Source organism: Balaenoptera ricei, chromosome 7 (genome assembly GCF_028023285.1).
Source record: "Balaenoptera ricei isolate mBalRic1 chromosome 7, mBalRic1.hap2, whole genome shotgun sequence".
Lineage (NCBI taxonomy): Eukaryota > Metazoa > Chordata > Mammalia > Artiodactyla > Balaenopteridae > Balaenoptera > Balaenoptera ricei.
Genome location: NC_082645.1, coordinates 90,492,220 through 90,519,375, shown reverse-complemented (window position 1 = coordinate 90,519,375; position 27,156 = coordinate 90,492,220). Strand labels below are relative to the sequence as shown.

The 27,156-nt window shown below is 36.6% G+C and overlaps 1 protein-coding gene across 2 annotated transcripts in view; it reads right to left on the bottom strand.

Annotated features, from left to right (window-relative positions):
• Positions 1-27,156, bottom strand: part of PARD3B (par-3 family cell polarity regulator beta) — a 1,037,929-nt gene that overhangs the window by 810,863 nt on the left and 199,910 nt on the right. The window lies entirely within an intron of this gene.

Genomic DNA, 27,156 nt, shown 5'->3' with positions numbered 1-27,156 from the left:
TAAGGGAACTTCTCTAGGCAGGAAACACAAGAGAAGGAAAAGACCTACAAAAACAAACCCAAAACAATTAAGAAAATGGTAATAGGAACATACATATAAATAATTACCTTAAATGTAAATGGATTAAATGCTCCAACCAAAAGACACAGACTGGCTGAATGGATACAAAAACAAGACCCATATATATGCTGTCTACAAGAGACCCACTTCAGACCTAGGGACACATACAGACTGAAAGTGAGGGGATGGAAAAAGATACTCCATGCAAATGGATATCAAAAGAAACTGGAGTAGCAATTCTCCTATCAGACAAAATAGACTTTAAAATAAAGACTATTACAATAGACAAAGAAAGACAATACATAATGATCAACAAATCAATCCAAGAAGATATAACAATTGTAAATATATATGCACCCAACACATACATAAGGCAAATGCTAACAGCCATGAAATAGGAAATCGACAGTAACACAATCATAGTAGGGGACTTGAACACCCCACTTTCACCAATGGACAGATCATCCAAAATGAAAATAAATAAGGAAACACAAGCTTTAAATGATACATTAAACAAGATGGACTTAAATGATATTTATAGGACATTCCATCCAAAAACAACAGAATACACTTTCTTCTCAAGTGCTCATGGAACATTCTCCAGGATAGATCATATCTTGGGTCACAAATCAAGCCTTGGTAAATTTAGGAAAATTGAAATCGTATCAAGTTTCTTTTCCAACCACAATGCTATGAGACTAGATATCAATTACAGGGAAAAAAACTGTAAAAAGCACAAACACATGGAGGCTAAACAATACACTACTAAATAACCAAGAGATCACTGAATAAATCAAAGAGGAAATCAAAAAATACCTAGAAACAAATGACAATGAAAACACGACAACCCAAAACCTATGGGATGCAGCAATAGCAGTTCTAAGAGGGAAGTTTATAGCAATACAATCCTACCTTAAACAAGAAACATCTCAAATAAACAACCTAACCTTATACCTAAAGCAATTAGAGAAAGAAGAACAAAAGAGCAGAAGGAAAGAAATCATCAAGATCAGATTAGAAATAAATGAAAAAGAAATGAAGGAAACAATAGCAAAAATCAATGAAACTAAAAGCTGGTTCTTTGAGAAGATAAACAAAATTGACAAACCATTAGCCAGACTCATCAAAAAAAAAAGGGAGAAGATTCAAATCAACAGAATTAGAAATGAAAAAGGAGAAGTTACAACTGACACTGCGGAAATACAAAGGATCATTAGAGATTACTACAAGCAACTATATGCCAATAAAATGGACAACCTGGAAGAAATGGACAAATTCTTTGAAAAGTACAACCTTCCCAGACTGAACCAGGAAGAAATAGAAAATATAAACACACCAGTCACAAGCACTGAAATTGAGACTGTGGTTAAAAACCTTCCAACAGACAAAAGCCCAGGACCAGATGGCTTCACAAGCGAGTTCTATCAAACATTTAGAGAAGAGCTAACACCCATCCTTCTCAAACTCTTCCAAAATATAGCAGAAGGAGGAACACTCCCAAACTCATTCTACGAGGCCACCATCACCCTGATACCAAAACCAGACAAAGATGTCACAAAGAAAGAAAACTACAGGCCAATATCACTGATGAACATAGATGCAAAAATCCTCAGCAAAATACTAGCAAACAGAATCCAACAGCACATTAAAAGCACATACACCACAATCAAGTGGGGTTTATCTCAGGAATGCAAGGATTCCTCAGTATACACAAATCAATCAATGTGATAAAACATATTCACAAATTGAAGGAGAAAAACCATACGATCATCCCAATAGATGCAGAAAAAGCTTTTGACAAAATTCAACACCCATTTATGACAAAAACTCTCCAGAAGGTAGACATAGAGGGAACTTACCTCAACATAATAAAGGCCAAATATGACAAACGCACAGCCAACATCGTTCTCAATGGTGAAAAACTAAAACCATTTCCTCTAAGATCAGGAACAAGACAAGGTTGCCCACTCTCACCACTATTATTCAACAGTTTTGGAAGTGTTAGCCACAGCAATCAGAGAAGAAAAAGGAAAAAAAAGGAATCCAAATTGAAAAAGAGAAGTAAAACTGTCACTGTTTGCAGATGACATGATACTATACATAGAGAATCCTAAAGGTGCTATCAGAAAACTACTAGAGCTAATCAATGAATTTGGTAAAGTAGCAGAATACAAAATTAATGCACGGAAATATCTTGCATTCCTATACACTAATGATGAAAAGTCTGAAAGAGAAATTAAGGAAACACTCCCATTTACCACTGCAACAACAAAAAATAAAATACCTAGGAATAAACCTACCTAAGGAGACAAAAGACCTGTATGCAGAAAACTATAAGACACTGATGAAAGAAATTAAAGATGATACAAACAGATGGAGAGATAGACCATGTTCTTGGATTGGAAGAATCAACATTGTGAAAATGACTCTACTACCCAAAGCAATCTACAGATTCAATGCAATCCCTATCAAACTACCAATGGCATTTTTCACAGAACTAGAACAAAAAATTTCACAATTTGTATGTTAACACAAAAGACCCCGAATAGCCAAAGCAACTCTGAGAAAGAAAAATGGAGCTGGAGGAAACAGGCTCCCTGACTTCAGACTATACTACAAAGCTACAGTAATCAAGACAGTCCGGTACTGGCACAAAAAGAGAAATATAGATCAATGGAACAGGATAGAAAGCCCAGAGATAAATCCACGTACATATGGTCACCTTATCTTTGATAAAGGAGGCAAGAGTATACAATGGAGAAAAGACAGCCTCTTCAATAAGTGGTGCTGGGAAAACTGGACATCTACATGGAAAAGAATGAAATTAGAACACTCCCTAACACCATACACAAAAATAAACTCCAAATGGATTAAAGACCTAAATGTAAGCCCAGACACTATAAAACCCTTAGAGGAAAACATAGGCAGAACACTCTATGACATAAATCACAGCAGGATCCTTTTTGACCCACCTCCTAGAGAACTGGAAATAAAAACAAAAATAAACAAATGTGACCTAATGAAAGTTAAAAGCTTTTCCACAGCAAAGGAAACCATAAAAAAGACAAAAAGACAATCCTCAGAATGGGAGAAAATATTTGCAAATGAAGCAACTGACAAAAGATTAATCTCCAAAATATACAAGCAGCTCATGCAACTCAATATCGAAAAAACAAACAACCCAATCCAAAAATGGGCAGAAGACCTAAATAGACATTTCTCCAAAGAAGATATACAGATTGCCAACAGACACATGAAAGAATGTTCAACATCATTAATCATTAGAGAAATGCAAATCAAAGCTACAATGAGGTATCACCTCACACTGGTCAGAATGACCATCATCAAATAATCTACAAACAATAAATGCTGGAGAGGGTGTGGAGAAAAGGGAACACTCTTGCACTGTTGGTGGGAATGTAAATTGATACAGCCACTATGGAGAACAGTATGGAGGTCCCTTAAAAAACTAAAAATAGAACTACCATGCAACCCAGCAATCCCACTATTGGGCATATACCCTGAGAAAACCATAATTCAAAAAGAGCCATGTACCAAAATGTTCATTGCAGCTCTATTTACAATAGCCAGGACATGGAAGCAACCTAAGTGTCCATTGACAGATGAATGGATAAAGAAGATGTGGCACATATATACAATGGAATATTACTCAGTCAAAAAAAGGAAAGGAAATTGAGTTATTTGTAGTGAGGTGGATGGACCTAGAGTCTGTCATATAGAGTGAAGTAAGTCTGAAAGAGAAAAACAAATACCGTATGCTAACATATATATGGAATCTTAAAAAAAAAAAAAGAAATGGTTCTGAAGAACCTAGGGGCAGGACAGGAATAAAGACACAGACGTAGAGAATGGACTTGAGGACACGGGGAGGGGGAAGGGTAAGCTGGCACGAAGTAAGAGAGTAGCACTGACATATATACACTACCAAATGTAAAATAGATAGCTAGTGGGAAGCAGCTGCATGGCACAGGGAGATCAGCTCGGTGCTTTCGACCACCTAGAGGGGTGGGATAAGGAGTGTGGGCAGGAGACGCAAGAGGGAGGGGATATGGAGATATATGTATGCATATAGCTGATTCACTTTGTTATACAGCAGAAACTAACACAACACTGTAAAGCAATTTTACTCCAATAAAGACGTTTAAAAAAAAGAAGCTGTCAACTAAAACATGACCTACATTATATCTTCTGTTTAATTGAGAGGTACAAGAAATGACTAGTTACTAGACAGTTTACTAAATATTCCTAATGACCCATATGATCAATTCACATCTGTTCTATTAAAACCATTATTCATTTACCTAGAATATATTTATTAAACAGCTGCTATCTGCCAGGCACTGCATTGGGGATTTAGTAATTTTTTAAAAACTGGAAAGAATCCCTGGTGCCATGAAACTCCATTCACTGAATAATTATATAAGGAAGTTATATAATTATTATATAATTATATTTATATAATTATTGTTGTTATTTGATTTCTCTTCTTTATATAATGAAGAAAAAAATAAATCAGAGGCTAAAGGGGAGAAGGACTTGGCCTAGTGAAAAGGAGAGGCTAAAGCATCTCAAGCATGGAAAATCCATGTGCAAAAGAAGCAAGTCTGAAGAGAATTTGATACCTTGAAAGATGGACAGAACAGCCGGAGCCACTTCAAAATAGAGAGTGAAATGGTTTGAGATGAGGCTGATACAGCAGGCAGAGCCCACATTCCAATACTTTCTAGGCCACATCTAAGGTTTTGGTCTTCATCTTAAAAGCAGTAAGAAATCATGGAGAAGGTGAAGTAGGAGAGCAACGTGATCATAAGTGTACCTTAAAAGGATCTGTGTCACTGTCATAAGGAAAATAAGATGGCAAGGTGAAATAGCAGATACTATGGCACCAAGTAAGAGGACATGGCAGCCGTCCAGGCAGCAGATAGCAGCCTGGACTAGAGTGATGGAAGCGAAGTCAGTAGGAGGTACTCACGCTCTGTTTCAGAACTAGAATCAACAGGGCTTGGCAATGAGTTGCTGGCAGGTGATGAGAGGAGAAGATGCCATGGCTAGCTCTAGTTTTGCACAGTCACCCTTTACTCAACCACGCTAGAAATTTCAGACTTGACATGGCACTTCACTCCTATCATCTAAGTTCAACCATCTGACAAAATATACAGATTCTACCCAAAGCCATGTCTCAGGTTTACCATCCCTCTCTACTTTCACTGTCACTGCGTTGGTCCAGGCTCTTATTAGCAATTGCCTAAATGTTCTACATTAGAACATTCTACATGTCTACAATCTCTCCCAATTCCAATACCATCTCCACCTTTCTTTCACCCAGTGCTATTTTTCTTCTAAAACACAGAGGTAACTATGTTATTTCACTGCCTCAAAACGTTCAGTGGTTCTCAACTATCAGTATAATTACCACATGGTAACATCCAACTCAGCAAGAAATGTTTTGCAAAACTCTATTTTAATACAGCCGCAAAAAGCAGGACGTAATAGGATGACCATCTCAAGGGTGTAGAATAAGATGTGGTTTTAGCCACCTTCTTTAAAGTCATATATAAACCTTCATGTTTCCTTCCATTACTCTCACCTCTCCCCACCTCCACACACACAAAGTAGTGTACTAGAAAGGGTACCGGCCTGAAATCAGAAGGCCCACGTGCTAATCAAATAGTACAATGCCTTTGAATGTTCTGATGAGTTCTACCTCCAAAAAAGAAAAACATGAGTTGTCTACTCTTATTTAAAATGCTTTCTAATCATCCAAGTTATTTGATCACCACTGGGTAAACTGATAATGTTCTGGGCAACTTGTTTACAGTTGTCTTTCTGGACTTGGATCCTTCTTAGTCTTCACAAATTTGAAAGCCAGCTTTCTCTGTACCAGGAATAAACATATCACTGGGTTTATTTATCATCTCCACTTGGTAAAGCTGCTGCCACAGGTACATCATGCAAAGTTCAGATGTAAACCTTTGGCTTCTTTCTCGTTCCTACTGGGACATTATCATCTAGTCACTTCCCTTTTCCATATCACATACCAACTCCTACTTTATCCACCCCCATTTGCCATTCCTCTCCCTGAGATCTCTAGACCACGGCCTAGGCATAATTAGTAAATATTAACATAATCCTCCTCTGCTGGGCTTGAAATTTCCCTCCTTAGGCAAAGGAGAAGAGGGATCACCCCAAAGAATGCCCTTGCTAATTCCAGTTCTGTAGAGTCACTATGTACTCAACCACGCTAGACACTTCAGATGCACTCAACAAAGTAAGCCCAGCACCCCAGGATCTCTCAAATATGGTCTCTGGTGCCTTTGGTTCGACTTAAATTCCCACCACGGTGACTCTGTGGTTTGGCTGCTCAGGCCTGAAGCAATGGTTAGCATGCTTCCCATTTTTCTAACTCTAAAATGGTAGCCAAGTTTTATTACACAAAAGGGAAAGTTTCACAGTTTTGTTCTGTCTCGGGGGGAAAAAAAAACAACATGCTTAGAAAAGGGAGTGGAGAGAAATGGCCACTTGCTTACTTAAGACCTAACTAACGTAATACAATATTACAACTGCCAGCCAGACTACCACAAAATAAAGATATTCTATCACTAATAATCTATTCTGTGCTCATACAGGTAACCTAAAGAGGAAGCTATTCTATCACCTCACCTCTGAGGCTAGCAACTTGTCCAGAATCTATTTCCGATAAATCACTGGTACATTAAAGAGCTTATTCAATTAATGCTTGTCATCCTATCAAACCACTCTTTGCAAACTCTCAAGGCTTTCAACTCGCCTTCTACTCACTCATGTTTGTCCCAAAGCTAGAGAACATATCAACAACTGTAATTGATATCTGAAGAGTATTTCAGCAAAACTTCTCAAGAGATTGTGTCATTCAACAATAGTCCTACAGGAAAGGTTAAATGATAACAAAAGTTTGTTTTGAGCATCATCAGACCATGAATTTGGTTACTGGCAGATTTTTTTTTAGCTAGTAAAGCCATAGAAGTTCCAGAGTTTCTGTTGACAAAAAAAGTTTAAAAAAAGAAAAAGCACACTTCTATTACAAAAGTTAAACACGGCAGCGCTCATTCTTACTCCAGCATGGGAAGTAAGCTATCACAAAATCTCCCCCAAGAGAAGTGGAGGTACCGGCAAGCCAAAAATATTTAAAATAGCACCAATTAGTCTTCCTGATTTAATCATGTTATTTGATTTCTCTCCTCAAATGCTAACAGAGTCCATACACTGAGGGCATCTGCCAGAAACTGAAGTATAAGAAATAACCAGAAGAGACAGCTGAGTCAGCCATATTACTGTCTGGGGCTTTAAATGGGGTGGTAAACAAAGAGGCTTACAACTCTGAGGGCAACATTCTATTATGATGGAGAAAATAGGATCATCATTACGAACCTCAGTCAAGTCATGGAGGTTTCCTTGGGTTGAGATCCTGGCTTTGAGAATTAGAGGTCCCTGGATTTAAATCCTGTCTCCATCAACTCTATGTGCATAACCAAGAACAAGGTAGTTAACCTTAAATCTTCATTTCCTCAACTCAAAATAAGGATAAAATGATTGACTTTATAAAATGTTTTGGGGATTAAGAGAGAGAATATTATGTGAAGTCTTAGGATAGTAATAATTGAATGCTTATGTGACAGAAACTATCATTATTGGGTATATCTGTGATAAAATATGTGATATAACAGACTTCATTGAAAAACAACATTTTGTGAAACTGTCGAAGGATAGTGCTTAAACTTCTGACAGCTAAAAAATGCTTTTATGCAGTATACCTCATTTCCTGATAGCTCATACATGAGGCCTTTCTTATTACTGTTTACCAACTAAATTATTTTAACCACTGGATTTTTAAGTTACCCAACAAAATCATCCTCAATAAACGTAATTAAGCAGATTTGAGACCCTCAAAGTTGTCATAATCCAAAAATTTAGGCAATAGGCATTTCCACTGACAATAAGAAAGGAAATAACTCCTTCTGAGGATATACATTGCCATTTTTAGGTCTCTAGAGACCATTCAGCGAAATATTTCATAGTAAAATTCCGCTGTAAATGGGAAGAATTACTAATCTTTGCAAGTGTACACAAATTCCATGATTTCTTATTTTAAGGATTAGGCACACTTTCTTTCCTTACTTCCAAGTGTAAATAACTGAAGAGTAATACTCAGTAGACACAGAAGATGAAAGATGTATCGGGGGACTTCCCTAGTGGTGCAGTGGTTAAGAATCCACCTGCCAATGCAGGGGACACAGGTTCGATCCCTTGTCCGGGAAGATCCCACATGCCGCAGAGCAACTAAGCCCATGCGCCACAACTACTGAGCCTGTGCTCTAGAGCCCACGAGCCACAACTACTGAGCCCGCATGCCACAACTACTGAAGCCTGCGTGCCTAGAGCCCGCGCTCTGTAACAAGAGAAACCACCGCAGTGAGAAGCCCATGCACAACGAAGAGTAGCCCCCGCTCGCTGCAACTAGAGAAAGCCCACGTGCAGCAATGAAGAACCAACGCAGCCAAAAAAAAATAAATTAAATTAAAAAAAAAAAAAAAGATGTATCCGGCAAATTCTGACTGGCTGGGATTTTAGAAATATACAACATGATAAAATGGTAAATTTTCATAGTAGGGCTTATGCAAAGGTATTATGACCATTTTTCAGGTTATACATCAAAAAGCATTTTCTAAAAGGTGATTCCAAGAGATAAGCAATCAAAAAGTGGAATTAAACAAGATTTAAGCACAAGCAGGAAAGAAAACAGCAGGGAAAGGTATTCGAGCTGTTGAAGGATCTAAAGGGCTTTAAAATTAGCAGCATTTGCTGATCCCAAGCTTCACCCCCCCCACCTGTATCCCAAACCTGCTCTTGACCCTATTTGAAAATGTGATTTCTATACCTACTCAAGCTTAGTTCTTTTGAATATTCATTTTTTAAACAACTATATCAACAATTATGTGCCTCAAGTAAGTCCAGAGAAGGAGGACAAAATAACAACTCCCCATCCTCCTAGAGCTTGGATTATAATGGAGCAAAATATATAATATAATGTCAAGCAGTAGTAAATGCAATAAAGAAAAAGCAAGAAAATAAATAGGGAGAAAGTTGCTACGTGAGACATGGTAGTGAAGGAAGTTTTCTTTGAGGACACATCATCTGCCATAGACATTGTCTGTGTACCCTCAGAATTCATATGTTGAAACCTAATACTCAACGTGATGGTATTAGAAGGTGGAGCACCGGGGGTGATTAGGTCATGAGGGTGAAAGCCCTTAGGAAAGGGATTAGTCCCCTCATAAATGAGGCCCCACAGAGCTCCTCTGTCCCTTCCACCACGTAAGGTACAGAGAGAAAGAAACAGAAAGCAGGGTCTTAGCAGACACTGAATCTGCCAGCTCCTTGATCTTGCACTCTCCAGGTTCTAAAAGTCTGAGAAATAGATTTTTGTTGTTTATAAGCCACGCAGTCTATGGTTTTTGTTATTACAGCCCAGATGAACTGATCATCTGAGCAGAAATCAGAATGAGACCGGGCAGCCGTTAAATTTCTGTAAGAAGACCCTTCTAGTCCTAGGAAACAGAAGGTACAAAAGCTCCTATTGGGGAAACTACAAGTTCAAAATACAGCACTTCATGAAGCTAGTGTGGCTGGAGTGTAGTGAGAGCGTGAAAATGAGGCCAGAGCGGCAGGCAGGAGCCACACCGTGATAAGCACTTTGGATACTACACTAAGTGAGATGAAAAACCATTAAATGGTTCTGAGCAGGACGTGGCATAATCAGACTCACCATTTTAAAAGGTCATTCTGGCAGGGATGTCGGGGTGTGGAGAGAAAGAGGGAGTCAGGATAAAAGGAGAAGCAGGGAGACAGGTCAAGAGGCTCTTGCAGCGGTCCAAGAGAGGAATGATGAAGGCTTGTACTACTGTCCAAGGCAATGGTGGAGATGACAAGAAATATCTGGCTTCTGGATATATTTAAAAGGCAAAGCTAACTTTATATTTCAGAGGTAAAGCCAAACGCTCAATATGACTTTGTAAAAAAACAAAGTCATCTTTTACCAATTTGTTAAAGTTAAGACTTCCAGGATCATTTAAAAATATACCATTGATAAATCTATCCATATCAACTTTACCAAATTCTCCCAGGGATGAGAAAAATTATCTTAACATTGATGTAAAACACATGTAACGTCAAAATGATAAAACATCTTTCTTTCATGAAACATCCAAGGTGAGGCATAAAGTTGAAAAGGAGTAGGAGTTGGCTTTGAACATACTAAATTTGAAGACATGCCTCTTCCAAGTAGCCCAAAGTACTCTAGCGAGCATGCATCCATGTATTTTTCACAACCTTTAGAGATAGCTATAACATACATTACGTTGTTTTATGTAAATCATACAAAACACAACAATTTTCCATGCTACATTTCCATGGGAATACTCAAAATTTACATTCACATCCTTTACAAAACTCAGCATTCCTGTAATTTTATGGAGAAATTGTAGTCTCCGTAATTAACATTTAATTTTTCTATTATTTACACTAAATTCTATCTGTCTCTGCTTTCTTAAAAATGTCCTTGTTCCCTTTTGAAAATGCAAACTATAAACTACATAAACTTCCTTTATATTAAATTTGAGTAGCTGTTGAGGAATCAAAACACCTGAAAAATAAAAGGCAATTTATTTCTATTAAAATCATAGGCCTTAAGGAATGCAAATAGTTAATTATGCCTCAGAATCTTAACCCATTGGGATCAATTGCAGTTGTGCTTGTCTATGAAGTAGACTTTTTCTAACACTGACTTTTCATCTCTGCTAGGAGGAAGCAAATAACAGTAAATTGGTTACTGTGGTTACAATGCTTGATCTACAGACTAGGAAAAGCTTAACTCTTTCCATTCTGACTCTAAGAAGGTACATAACATATGCTATGTCTTACTGCCTTGTGAAATGTCATTACATTGATCAACACCCTCATTTGATGAAATTCAAAACATACGTTATATATAAACAAAACTAACTACTACTGTAAACAATAAGGATGCCAAGGCTTATTTAGAAATAGCCTAATCTCCATAATCAATGTGAACTTGTTAAAAAAGAAAGTCACTCTTACCAATTTGTTTTATTCAGGCAAACACAAGGTAAAATAAGCATAAACTGCCATAAGAAATTCTTGGGATTTGAAATTACTGAAGTTATAAAAAATCAAGTTTATAAAGTTTATGAAAAATCAAATACAGAAAAAGACTACAACATAAAATTCTTTTTGTCTATTATACTAAAATTAAGTCTTGCACAGTGAGCACGCATATTATGTAGTCAAGAGATTTTTAAACTCTCCCTCTAAAAGTCATATACAGAAAGTATTCCTGCTCTTATAGACAAGCAACAGTGACATAAAAATGTAAAATCCGTAGCTGTGAACAGTTGTATTTTTAAAGACATCAGAGAAAGTATCTCTTTAAATCAAACACAGTGATTTTAAACGGTTCCATGACAAACTATAATTAGCCACTGCGACATGGTATTGTACGGTACAATTCTCTTGTTACTCTCAAAGGGCCGAAGCTTCCCGACAGCAACACTGGCAAAGCCATCTCTGGGTGTCTGTGAGTCCCACACCTCACCAGGCAGGGTGCAGATTACTTCACAGAGACTAAAGCGTGCTACCCAACACACACTTACACATGTACACATTCCAACTGAGGAACTCAAGACAAAAGACAAAAAAAGGAACCCATTTTGAAACAGAAGGGAGGAAAAAAAAAAAATCTATAAATTACTGTAATTACTTTAATAGCCATTCCAGAAAGGATCCTGACAAAGGCCTGGTTTCCTCATGCATGCACACATGCCTGCTCTGATCCTTAAGGAGGCCCAGGCTATTCTTATCCACAATTCTTACCTAACACCAGCGATTTGGGGAACAATGAGCCTAATTTATATCATTTCAATTCTCTTCTGATTGGACGTTTTTCCTTCTCCCAACAGAAACATGACAATCTGCAAGTTATGTGTTTGGAAAAGCAGAGCTCGGGCTGCTGTTTGCCAAAATTACACAAGAGATTAAATTTTTTCTAAAGATAGCTTGGTCAAGGACAAAACAGCTACAGAGACCCCTGACAGAGAAATAAGGGCCTGTCAGGTGTTAATGCAGGTGGAAGGTGGAAGGGGTGTGAACAGAGGGTAGGGTAGAAGCTGGTTCTAGGTGGTACCAAGGGGGGTGAATAGTTGGGAATAGCAGATCTGTTCCTTCAAAGGGGCAGAGGAATAAAAATGTTGCTTAAACCTCCCAAAAATTCTCATGCCTGATGCATTGCAAAAATATTTGTTGACTGACTTAATGAATGATGATCATTTCCGAGATTTAACCTGGCACATTCTCAAGACAATGACATATTATTTTGAAAATACAAGCAAAACAGAGAGCAAATACACCAGTCTAGGCTTTCCTCCAGGAATATCACCATTGAGTTAATTTCTAAACCAACTAAGCAAAATCATTTACCCCAATCAACCCCTTATTACAATCTCATAATATACCATTTTACAAAAGGGCAACTTTCTACTTCGTAAGTTTTAGAAGCAAATTAGTCTGCTGGTTATTTCCTCGATTTTAAAAAAAAATTTTAGTTCCTCTTGGCTTTTATTTTTAGTGGCATTCGTATTTGTAAATATTTCCCTTTTATGAGGATGTATATAAACTAAAAATTCTACCAATACACTAGAATCCTACCCCAGTTTGTCAAAAGAATTGAAACTCTGACCCGGTGTATAACATGAAAAAGTATAACACTAATATTTTTAAGAGTGCACTTTGGAAAAAAATATGAAGGAATGTGTAAAAACAATGGTTACTTTGGGTAGTGGGCAAAAGTAGGGGAAGTGAATTCCAAGGGACTTTCATTTTTTATTACATACCTCTATGATATGTGAATTTTCTATAGTGAGTAGTTATGCTTTTGTGATCAGAATATTAAGTGTTTTTTGAAACATACATACTACTTAAAACACAAAAGAGTCAATGAGATTCAGAAGAATGTTTCTAAGAATTGTCAGATACTGATCAGATAAAGCAGAAGAACCTTCGCCTCTGTTTCGTGGTTCTAATAAACTATTATTTGATAGGTTTTTCTAGCCATTATATAAAATAGAATATATGGAAATACATTTGAAGTTAAAGCACAATTTAAACACAAATACCAAGTTTGTGATGAAAGAAATCCACACCAAACCAGCATTGAGAACAGAATTTTATAATTCATTCATTTTTAAAACATTCCAAGTAGCACAGGAAATCATTTATATTAACTGCTTCCTTCATAACCATTTGTTGGCTATACCAATTGCACTAGCTAGACAAGTTCAATGTGCTCTAAACTGCTTAAATTACACTTGGTTTCATACTCCAGCACATCAAGTACCACTAAATATTTCAACTGTCCTTGTCAAGTGTCTTCTAAGGCAAGGCCTACAGGTGTTAGGAAGATTCAGAGCCATTTCTTCCATTATTAGTTTGTAGCCTAAGGGCACCTGACAGATGTTCTACTTCCATTTCCCACAGCCCCTTAAACAAAGCAAAATTGAACGGTTACTTCTTTCAGGCTTTTTATTTTTAATTGCATAGCAATAGGAGAGGAGAAATAATACAGCTGAAAGTTTTGAAGTTACTAGTGCCTTGGACCATTTGGAAGAAAGTCACAGAACTCAATTCCCTCATTTTACAACCAGGGAACAGAGATACAGGGGGTCACAGTCACATGGGTGGCAACAGGCCAAGTCAAGACCAGACTCAGATTTATTCAATCGAAGGAACAACATCCCATTCTACTAATCTTACTGCAGTAAGAAGATTCAACAGACCAATGATTCTGCAATTTTAGAGAGCATCAGAACGCCCTGCAAGGCTTGTTAAACTCAAACTGTGGGCCTCGGCCCCAGTTTCTGATTCAGTAGATTTTGGATGGGGCTGAGTATTTTTTCCCCCAAACAAGTTATCAGGTGATGCCGCTGCCGCTCTGGTGAGCACACACTGAGAACTCACTGCACAATCACCATCCACCCAGAGGAACACATTTACTCACTTCTATTCTACCCTAGAGTCAAGCCAGTTAAATCCTATGGAGTAGGTTATTTTCCCAGTTAAAACTCAATTTGCTAATCAAAACAAGAAAAAAAATAATAAGCTGGTTGGTGGTAAATCTCCATTTAACTTTCTCTCTATAACCCAGAAAATGGTCCAGCAGATGACCTTTAAATCCATCCCTCCTCCCCCACCAAATCCCACTGGAAGATTAACTGGAATTACATAAAATGCATCAGATCTTCCTAAATTGATTTTTTTTTTAATTGTCAAAACCTCAACTGATTCTAGAAGCCAGGCAGGTAATACAAATGAGCGAAGCAAGACAGTGTTACATGAGACAGAATGAAGTTAACTTTTGCAGCTGCAGAATGTCTGCCATATCCAAACATATTTTAAATTTAAGTTAAAAATTCACTACACACACACACACACACACCTGCATGCCAAATTCAGCCTGCAGGTCAGGTAGCCTACTTGCCCAGATTAAAGTTGTTATAAAATTCAGTATCAACATCCAGGTGTGTGGTATGTTCCTCCATTTATTCGAGGTTTAAAAAAAGTTCTTAGTAAAACCTATCAAAATTGTGAAGAAATCTTCCCACAGAAAAAGAAATTCAGTCGCTAGAAAAGCAAATATCTTAGGTATAGGCCAAACATTCATTTCCTAAGTATTATGTAGATGGAGAAATTAATTATTCTATAACCACAGAATAGAAGTTCGTCAAATCAACAACCAATACACATTATCCTTTCACATTATAAGTACATAAATACTGAACAAAAACAAATAGCCTGTTGTATACTATTATATATGTATTTTCACCAAGTCCGTGAGACTCAATATTTAAGCAGGGGTATTATCCTTGAGAGTGCTACAAATATTCTTCAGAGCTCAATGTATGACATTATGTGCACATGAAATATCTTGGGGGAAAAAAAAACTCAGGCTATGTATCAATCAGGAGTTTCTACTATTGACAGTAAAAATGTACTATTTATCTCCTTTAAAAAAAAATAGGTTCATAAAGACCTAAAATCCTTTTAAAATCAATTTTACTTTCTGTAAAATCCATCTTCTTCAGTTCGCTGGAAACTAGCATATGTTTGGAAAAAAAAATAACTTCTATATTTTGAAGAATTTTGGGTCTTTTGCTAATCTAGCCAGGAAACCAATTTACCCAGGCAAAGAAAGTTGCCTATGTGTCAGTCCTGAAAAATGCACTTACTCAAAATATTCAGATAGAGTTAAGTCTTTAATCCATAAAGCTAAATTAAAAGAACAAACACAAAGTAAACTTAATCTGTATGTGGTAACTTTACATAGGGAGTATTTTGGCTTTGTTTTAGCTAGATCAGATTTAACTGGATAGAATAGCAGAAGTGTTGTCAACAGTGAAATGCACTTTCCAGTGCATGATGCTCCTAGTAAGTAGAGCTAAGAGATGCCTATCTAGGAAGAAATCATATAGCTATGCTATAGGGTTGCAACAAATATGAAAGGCAGGGGGGGAGTGCAGGGAACCTGTCAACTAAAGCAAGAGGAGCAGCTGACAGCTGAGATTCCTAATCAGCATACTAAAGAAAATATGTAACATTAAAAGCAATAGCAAATGGAAAAAAGTCATTGTCTGATCCAAAACATCAAAAGAAATAAACTAAAATTCCAATGTCCGTATTGCTGGAATTGACATCTTAAAAAAAAAAAATGAACATACAGATTTCTAATTCAATGCAAAGAATATTTACAGATGTTTCAAGGCTCAATTTTAAGTTGACTTCTGTCATTATATAAATAAGAGTAAATCCTGCCTCTTGAGTTTCTAGAAATTTATTTGATTCAGCTTTAGAACGATCTTTAATAAGTAAGCATTGTCTGATTAAAAATGAAGGTTGTGGGCTTGATGGCAAGGTGAGACATTTTCCTCAGATAATAAAGACAATGACAGCATCCATCCCAGGAGCGTGAGAGAGTAAACAAGAGATTTCTGAAACTGAAAGCTGGACTCATGTAGATATTATGACACTAGGACGATATATGTAACCAACATTATAACTACATCAAATGCTCTATTTCAAAACATCACAAAATTTAAAACAAGGCTTATAACTATTTGCCAGATAAATAAGTACATAACATAGTGTTTCATTAAAGTTGAAATAAAGAAAAATTCCTTGTCTTATATACAAAAACTGGATGAACAAACCATCTTAAACATTATAAACAAAGCTTTAAAAAAACATTTTAATACATCTCAACTGTGATAAAATGATTGAAGTCATCATGGTAAGAAATTACACTTTAAAGAACTATGAAAATCTATCTTTTGTACTTCTCACACAAAAATAAAAGCTCACCTTTTCAAAGAAAACCTGTGGGAGAATTTAGTAAAAGGAAAATAAATAGCCAGCCCAGAACTGACCACAGAACTGAATTCTCTCTCTTGAATCTGATTCCTTCTTTCCTTTCAAACAATAGGAAAGACTGATTCAATGGCTTGACATTATAAATAGCTATTTCTGCTCTCACCTTAGGTTGCTTTATCTTGGTGGCTTCTCCTTCAGCAAAGAGACTGAATGATGCGCCTTTGAATGATGCTGTATTCTAATAAGAACCATAAAATGTAATCATTCCCATTTTTTAGCTTCTGGGACATCATGGAGTTCAAGTGATACACAAAGGTTAAGGAAGATAATGGAAGACTAAAATGAACTCTTTGGAATCTTGACCTGTTGGCCAAAATTCAATCCCATGAACATCATTTTGGACATATATTGTGGACTTAGGGTCAGGTTTGCATCCTAGCTCTGCCCCTAACAAAGTCTGTAATCAGTGGCCAAGTTACTTAATCTAATGGAGGCTTAATCTTGTCAGCCATAAAATGTGGTAACACTTCAAGAGGCCCTTGTAAAGATTAAATAAAAGAATATCTGTAAAATACCTAGTACAAATACTAAGACAGTCAATAAATTAGGTAGCTTTTAGAAGGTCTCCTATGATAGGTAGAAAGAAAGGTCCCTGAAGAGAAATAGGTATTTCTCAACGTAAAGAGATTGTATACCTTCAGTTTCATGAATCCATGTTAAACATACAACTTCACTCTCATCAGTGATGAATAATGCACATTTTGAAAAGGAAAGGCATTGTATAACATGCTAATCTTTTACCCAGTAAGTCAATAATTTCTTATTAATTTACCTAAGTACAATAAATATTTCTTAAAATCCTAAAAAGCATAATACAGCTTTCCACATTTTCTATCACTCTAAAAAATGGGAAGATATTTAACAGAGAGATAAGTTTAACAATGAACCAGGAAAATTATATTTGCCTCAAAGTAAAAGGTTCAAAAATTTTTTAATTTCCTTATTAATAAAACAATTCCAATATATTAAAAGAAAAACTAGAGGCCAGATATGAAATGTAATTCATAAAGTCATGACTTTTTAATTACAATATAATAAAATATTGCTCAATGCCAGTTTTTCATTATACAAGCTGTAATTTTTACAGACTTTCCTAAATATTCCACTACATGTGTCGGACTATCTTTTTCATTAGTCATTTACTCTACTATTTGTTTACAAGAGGAAATCCCACAAAATCCAAATAAGCAAAGATACTTTCAAACACAGTTTTAAAAGGAAATTAATTACATGTATATATAGACTCTTCAAAAATGCTACAACCCACTAAGTGTAAAGTACGCACCATACCAGCAACATACCTGTTGGTAGATTTCTAGTACTTTGTTCAGCTTTTTAAACATATATATACACCTGGTACACACTACTTGGCTACTTTTATTTTAGGATGGGTTATGGCTCGAAAGTAGCACCATGGAATATTTACATTACATCGGATTTTTGTGACTGTGATTAAGAAGAGTAGAAATGTTCTAATCTGTTCTTTAATCCGGTAAAGTCTATCACTCTGACATTTATAGGGAATCTTGCACGTGTACCACACTCTGCTAATGTCTCTGTAGAGGTTAAGCAGAGAAAATAGATTATTCCAATAGTTCCCATGAGATAATAAGGGCCTAAACTAAAGCCAAACATAAGAAGTTGGTTAAAATCCTGTGTAGATGAAGATTTGGGAAAACAGGTATTTTTATAAACTACTATGGAAATATAAAATTATTGGCATCCTTTTGGAAGGCACTTTGAAAGAAGCTATCAAAATTTAAGTGCATGCACTATCTGATTGAGCAATTCCCCTGCTATTAATATACACATTTACATGAAGGTATACGTTGGAAATAACAGTTAACTGGAAAGAGAGTAAATGTTACCAAAAGGGGATAATTTAAATAAATTATGCTATAGCCATACAATAAAATATATCATCAAAAAGCCAAAATATGGCAAAATCTCCAAGATATATTCCATTTTTCTTAAAGTTTAGAATATATTATACTTAATCCCATTGCTATATATTTTAAAATATTTATATAATTTTTGGTATATGCCTAGAACTTTTCTGGAAGGATATATGATAAAGCACTAATAGTTTCCTTAATGGAATTAAACTGTGGGTGGGCATGAAAACAGTTCTTTTTACTTTATACTTACGTGCAAAGTTTTAATTTACCAGGTACATATATTACATTTTGAAATGTTATCATAAAAAATTAAAGGTATGGCTAACCACAGATATACAAACCTATACATTTAAGTTTTAATTTTGTAGAAAGAAGAATAAAAATGTGTTAGATTACAGGAATCAATTGCAGTCATAAAGAATTAGTCTGAGAAAAATGCAAGGAGAAAGAACAACGAGGAGACTGCCACATAGTTTAGACCTTAGAAAGGCAACTGCTCTGAAAAGCAGAAAAAGGGTTAAGAGTCAAAGAGTTTGGAGTGATGAAGACATAGGAGGATGGTAACAAATCTACAGGAGACATAAGTAGGGAACAGGAGCATCAGAGACGGAAAACTAAGGACCTCAATCCAGATATATCCATATGAGATGTTATAATGTCACTTAAGGGGAAATACTGAACCGTTTTAGCAGAAATAAGAGGAGAGCAGAAATAAGAGTGAGCTGATACCTCAGGAAAAAGATACCTTTGGAACAACTGGAAGATGTCATAACCTGGGAGCCCAACAAAAATCCTTTACTCACTGCACACCTGGCGAGCATTTTATCTCAATCAGTGATGCCAAGAAAAGACATTGCTGTCCTCCTTCAAGGCCATCTCAACAGAAACATAGCCCTAAAATAGTGACTCTCCACCTTGACTGAACTTTGGAATCCCGCCAAAGAACCTTAAAATATATTCATGCCTGAGTCAGTTCCTAGGAAGTTTTAGTAAATTAGCCTAGGATGCAACCTAAGCATCTGAAATTTTCGAAGTTCCCCAAGTGATTCTAACATGCAGCCAAAGTTGAGAGCCAAAGCCCTAAGACAGCCTGCTTCTCACATTCATAAAGTAAATCAAACTTACACAGTTTCAGCTTATTCCACCTCTCAAGATACCAAGCCCTTAGGTTTCATCAGAATTATAAACGTTTCGAATTAGAGGCTTCCTTCCTTGCACATTTGTAGTAGACTGTTTCCTTAGTGGATCCCAGTGAAACATACTTGGGTGATTTATTCCTTTGTGTTTCCCTCTCTGATGCTGACTCTGTGCTTGGTCACTTGACTTGCTTTGACCAAGAGACAGGCAAGCACTTACACTTTGGGGCCAGTTCTCTTGGAAAGCCCATCTTGGTACCCAGCTGCCATGCTTTAAGTAAGACTAACTGGAAAGAGAGTCCACATGGAAGAAAACCAAGCAGCCCCAACTAAGCCCAGCTAACACAGATGGAGTGACCCCCAAAACAACCATTCAACCCACAGATTTTTGAGAAAATAAAAGCCATTGTCTATTACATGCCCAACTAATTTTTCTTAAGTTTCATCATCTTGCTCTTTGTGCATCTTATTGCTGTTCCTCTGGCTAGAGCGGTCTTTCTCGAACTTAAGGAATCTTTGATCTGCTTAACAGAAGTTCAGCATGCACAGACACCAATCTTATTAAACAAAAGAGAGTCATCAGAATTTTTAAGCAAATATTAAAATTTTTTAAATGAACAATAGTGTCATATCAGTAAGAGATGAGTTTCTGCTTAAATCTTTCATTAAGGTACCTTTATCTGATACGAGCTAAAGTTCAGATTCCATGTCTATTTTCTTACTATTTCATCTAAATTAGAAACTCCTTCATCATTACAGAACATTAGGATGCAGGTGTGTTTGGGGGGCAGGGGCAGGGTTCTCTGAGAGTTCAGGATATTTGGAGTTAATATAGATCTGGGAATTATGGAGAGATATCTCCTGTATCTATGCTTTCAGACAGTCAGTTGAAACACCTGTCACACTTAAAGTAAGGCTATCTCTTTCAACATAAAGAAATAAATCTTTATATTCTGCTGCAGCATTTCTATAGATTTTTAATTATGCCATTCAAGTTCATCATCTAAATGAAGGAAATTGTAAAGTAACGGGGAAAAATTAAATTCTTGGTAAAAAGCAGTCGCACAGCACAGGGAGATCAGCTCGGTGCTTTGTGACCACCTAGAGGGCTGGGATAGGGAGGGTGGGAGGGAGACGCAAGAAGGAAGAGATATGGGGATGTATGTACACGTATAGCTGATTCACTTTGTTATACAGCAGAAACTAACACACCATTGTAAAGCAGTTATACTCCAATAAAGATGTTAAAAAAAAAGATTTGTATTCAGTCTTCTTCAAAACCCCCAATAACTTACTCTCCATGTCTGACACGGTGGTTACGCAGCCATGAAAAGGTAGGGCCGCGCTATTCAAGAAACTGAGTATCATGAAGAAATACCAACGAAGCAAGCCACTTAATATAAATAAATGAATCCACTACCAGCAAGACATGTTTTTATTCCATCTTTCAGACAAACACATTTGAGCCCCTTTACCACTGGGCAGCCAGCCAGCATCCTTCAGAGGGGAAAAAAACAATCTTGTATTTCTTTGCCTGGAACGTTAAGATACATACTTTGTGATTTCAATGCCATCCTAGTCACAGTTTTCACGAGTTCCCTCGTCCCTGAATCCTAAAGTAGGGGGCATATTACTGACGAGAAATGACTTTTAGAGAATCAAGCAGAATATGGAAAACTATTGGGGTAAAGGTCTTACTTGCAAAGCAACGCCACGCTTTGCCCGCCCCGCCCCGCCCCCTGCCAAAACAACTGCTTTACTCTCCTGATCGATCTCAGTAAACTCTAACCCACCTTGTTCAGTCTATACCAGAACTCTCAAAATAACACTCCCGTTTCCTGCACCACATGGTCTTAAGTGATAATGCTAAAAGTCCTCAAACAATTTCCTCTAACGTAAGTTCTATGAAGGCAAAGGCTTTGTCTCTTGTTTACTGCTGTATTTCCAGCGTCGGGAACAATTCTCAACAGAGTAGGCTCTAAAAAAATATTTGTTCAGCGAGTGAATAAATGAATAAATATATGTATTTCATATATTCCAAACTAGATTCAGTCTCCACTGAATCTTTGCCTCACTGTGAGGAAAAGGTGAGTACACAAAATAGCAAATGCTGTTTTACGCACTGCTGGCCACTGACGTGTGACATATCATTTAACAAAGGGATTTTGCCAATAATTAATCTGCTTCCCCTCTACACATATTTGTCATTAGTGTTTGGGCTAGTTGAGAAGATTCTTGGTAATAGTGTGACTTATGTCACAAAAAAGACTGAAATTCTGAGTGATGGCTCTAGGGTTTTAGTCTCTGTCTTCAGGGGGAAAAAAGATCATCAATTTCACAGTGCAGAGACCATTTTGACAGGTTCATAACAGGTGACTAGGGGTCAGTGGATCACCAGTCCAATAAAATCTGAATGCTAGATATTCACTGTCATACTTGGCTGTCCACATGACTCCTTATTCAGAAGCCTCTGGTAAATTATGACACTACCAGAGTCCCTTTTACCAACTTATATAGGTTTAACTTCAGTGTTTGAACTGGAGTTCTGATGCTAATATTTTAATTCCATTTTTATCATTTAATTAATCACACTTGAGACATCAATCCATTTTTGTGTACATAGGAATTAAAATAACACAACAGTTACAACAGAAATCAAATATTTAAATCATATGCAAATAAATATTTTAGCAACAAGCCTACACCTTAACAGAGAAAACTGAGGACTCCAGTCTTCAAAATGTACATTTATGGATAGATACTAGTTGTTTCCTAATACACTCTCATTCTCGATAACAAAGCCATCACTGTGGACTCATCACATTCATGAGCACTTTACATTCTCCTCTGAAGCTTAGTGTGGGCTTGTTATTAAGTGGTCAACAAAATGTAAGCCAAATAGTCATGTGGACCTCTGAAACTTGTGCTTAAAAGGAAAGGTCAATGTAAATTGATACAGCCATTATGGAGAACAGTATGGAGGTTCCTTAAAAAACTAAAAATAGAGTTACCATACGATCCAGCAATCCCACTCCTGTACATATATCTGGAGAAAACTATAATTCAAATAGATACATGCACCCTATGTTCATAGCAGCAATAGTCACAATAGCCAAGACATGGAAACAACCTAAATGTCCATCGACAGAGGAATGGATAAAGATGTGGTACAATGGAATACTACTCAGCCATAAAAAAGAATGAAACAATGCCATTTGCTGCAACATGGATGGAACCTAGAGATTTTCATATTAAGTGAAGTAAATCAGACAGAGAAAGACAAATAACATATGATATCACTTATATGTGGAATCTTAAAAAATGATACAAATGAACTTATTTACAAAACAGAAATAGACTCACAGACATAGAAAACAAGCTTATGATTACCAAAGGGGATAGCGGGGCAAGGAGGTGGGGGATAAATTAGTAATTTGGGATTAACAGATACACACTACTATATATAAAATAGATAACAAGGACCTACTGTAAAGCACAGGGAACTGTACTCAATATCTTGCAATAACCTATAATGGAAAACAATTTGAAAAATATATATATTTATATATATATTTATATATATATATTTATATATATAAAAAAACTGAATCACTTTGCTATACACTTGAAACTAACACAACATTGTAAACTAACTATAATTCAATAAAAAAAAAAAAAGGAAAGGGTTTACCCTTCTATCCTTCTTCTGACCTGGCATGAATTCAAACAAGATGGCTTGAGCAGCCATCTTGGACCATGAGGTAGAAACAGCCCACTGAGACTGGTCAAAACAAAACAAAGGAGTCTGGTCCCTAACACCACAGGGCATTAGCTACCTTTTTTTTTTCCCCCCCCCAAAATATCGCAGAGAAATAAACTGCCAGCTTAGGTCATTTCTATCTTAGGACTTTCAGCTATTTGTCCCCAGATCTATTCTTAACTGATACTAAAAACATAAACATTTTGCAGAAATAATGTAATGATAATAATAATAGATAACACAAAATATTTACAGTGTGCCAGATCTTATTCTGAATGCCTTACATTTAATAATGCAATAGTCCTCACAACAACCTTACAGGGTAGGTACTATTACTATACTTACTCTATACATGAGGAAACTGAGGCACAAAGAAGTTAAGCAACTTGCTCAAAATCACACAGCAACTGAGAGGCAGTGCTCAAATTTGAACCTAGGAAGACGAGCTTCCAAGTTCCCTCTCTTAACCATTATGGGCTCTATTGTCTCTTACAATTATTCATAATCAATATGCTATACTGCGTGTCAATTATTAATATTTAAAATTTGTGGGATGTATGTGAACAAAGTTGTCTCTTTCTTCTTTTCCTCCCCAGCTACCAAACATACATGTGGAGTGTTTGCTGGGCCCTAATGGACCACAGAAGGCCACAGATCCCACTTTGAGATTCTCAACTCATTTTTCTCCTCAATGGAAATGAAACTGTCTCACAGTGGCTTTGTTTCCCAGAGGCTATCCTCACTGCAGGAATCCTAGCAGGTAAGCAGAAAGCCACAGCAATTCTACAGATGCCTGTATCAGCATGGTCCCAAGTGTGGACTGAGGCTTGCTTTTAGCGCAAACACAGTAGCTGACTGGACCATCAATTACCCCTCATAGATTATGGAACAGAAGTGCCACAAGCATATTATAGACATCGGTAACTGTCTTTAAGTGTTCAATGTATAATTTAGAATACACATAACTGTGAACTTCATCCCTGACCATTGGATATATTCCAGGGACCCATGCTGAATGATACTGTACCACCTGAGTTTCAATAAAGCATTTTATTATGTTCTGCTTTGTGACAATAGAATCAAAGTCTGTTAGAGCTGAATGGGGAGTTAGAGATCCATTTAACCCAATCCTCCTCATTTTATAGATGTGAAAAATCAAGGCACAGAGAGATTAACTTTTTTGCTCAAAAATCACCTAACTATTGAGTGACACAGCTGGAACTAGGCCATGGGGGTTGATACTTGAACAGGGTCTCCTATTCAAATATCAATATCAGATCTGGGATTTTTTGTTTAACTATGCACTCATTCATTCATACTTCTAAGTAAGTTGTAGATGCTCAACATTTTTTTTCTAAAACGTAGGCAAGCTAAAAATTTCCAAAACAGAGTTGGAAAAATTTTCTGGTAACTACATGCAGTATCCTCAGCTGTAAATTCACAGAACTTTGTGAGTCTTCAAATTTTTATTTCTACCTAGAATGGCTTGTTTCTGTCAGATAGCAGACAAAGCTCTTTAATAATGAGTCACTCATAATACCACTTAGTAGTTGAAAGTTTTCAACACATTTGGGGGTACCTAGCTATAATGTGGAAGAAAAGCTGAAGAGACAGAAAATGCAGTATTTCCAGCTTTCAAAATCATAGGTAATAAAAACATGACAAGCTACATCTTTCAGTGGAAATTTCTCACTTTTAGAAAGACCTAAAATCTCATTTAATGGTGATTGATTTACTCTTGAATATAAACTACAAGCAAGTTATTAAGGCCTGAGAGTTTTGACCAAACAGTGTTTTATATCTCCTATGTAGTTTTTTGCTCTAAAATACTGAACAGGACTTCTGGTTTTGTCTAAAAGTTACCCCCAAAATAAGTCATTTTCTAAGCCTATGCATTTAGCAAGCAGATGATAACTTGCATTTTGCTCTTCAAACCTGTGTCATAAAATGTGACACATAAAAGTAGCCTCTATGGTGCACTATGTAAGGTCCTAGATGGCGTGCAGGATGGACCACTTTCCTAAGTCTAGGAAGAATCCATGCTTCCGCTAAAACCACACAAATGAGAACTGTGTGCAACTGAACATGATAAAGATGTTAATGGGGAATGGGAGATAGACCATTTTATACAAATTATTCCCAGGCCAAAAGGCTTGGCAGTGATTTACTGATTAAGATGGTATAAAATTAGAAATTAAAAGATCAAAGAGAATAGAGATCAACTGAAGAAAGCAAAGTAGTTGTTCTCAGACTTGAACAAATTACACAGTCGGAATAATGAATTTAGCTCTAAGCTTACTGATATCTAAGGCAAAAATGAAAATAGGTTGTGTTACACAGTTCTCATTTTGTGATAAGGGAAAACATTCAGGCTTATAAAGACACCAATTTTCATTCATTTACTAAAAGTAGGAATTTATCAGATGTGTACTTGCACAATGTTGAATCAATGGCTAAACTGTAGCTGCAGCAATAGGTAAATACTTAGAAGTGCTTACTATCTTCCAGACACTTCACCAAGCACCCCACATTTATTATACCATTTAATCATTATAAGAACCTTAGGAAACCCCCATTTATAGATGAGAAAATGGAAACACAAACACGTAAAGACTGCCCAGTGGCACAGAGTTAGCAACTGATACACTCAGAGCCATTGGGCTAGCTCCCAAATCCACCCTTTTAAAGATAATCTTTCTCTCTGAATATATAAAACTAGCATATTTTCTAAATATTTTACAATGAATATGAGAAAGTAACCCTGGTGTATGGTGATTATGCTTACCAAATATTTTAAGCTCTAAAACCTGTATTTTTTAACACAACACTTGTCTGTGTCACTAAGCAGATATCTTGTAAGGTCACTAGACATCGGGATCAACAAGAGGGATACAGAATCCTTGACAGGTGAGATCTGAGGGACAATATGTATTACGTAATAACATGCGAAATAGAAATACTGTTCCAACAGATGGTTCTCCCATTGAGCCTCTGTAACACTCAACAGTAAACTGTAAGTCAATGATCACATTTCCTTAGGAGTAATGCCATTCAGGTACTTTGCTTGCCGGTGTGGAAACACTAAACATGGAAAAATCCAATAAATTGCCAACCATATCCGTAACACAATTTCTCTCAATTTTCAGCAACATGGGCCAAGTGCTAGATTTTGATCAACTCCTAATTGACTAACTAAAAAATATCTACTAAGTTTCATTGAAGATTCCACGTTTCAGGTATATGCTCTGGAAACCAGGACTGAAGAAGGTGAGATGGAAATTCTGCAGCAAAAGTAAAACTTCTCTTCAATTGGTTGTGGAGTTTGAAACATATGCTCAGTTCTGGAAAGAATTTTGGAGGTCACCTCCTGCCCACAGGCAAAACCTATATTCCTCCTTTTGGCCCCAAAGGCAATACTTACCTTGAAGTTGGTAAAACTTAAACTTAAGGGCCCCTTCTGTCACTGACCCTTTCAGGGCCCTGGGAGGGAATCTGATGCTTTCACTTAGTCTCAGGTTTTTGTAAATTTCCTGAGGAAAATACTTTTGTGGGTTTTGTTTTTCCTTAAAGAAAACCCTCCAAATTGTATATGCTTCAGACTCCACCAAACCTCGTTATGCCCCTGCCTTCTGCCCTTCAGACTGTGAATCCTCTCAGACTTTTGCAATAGTGATTAGCCAAGACCCTAATGGTACATATAGCACAATACAAAAAAAAAAAACCTGCTTCTATTTTCCTTCAGAAAGTTACT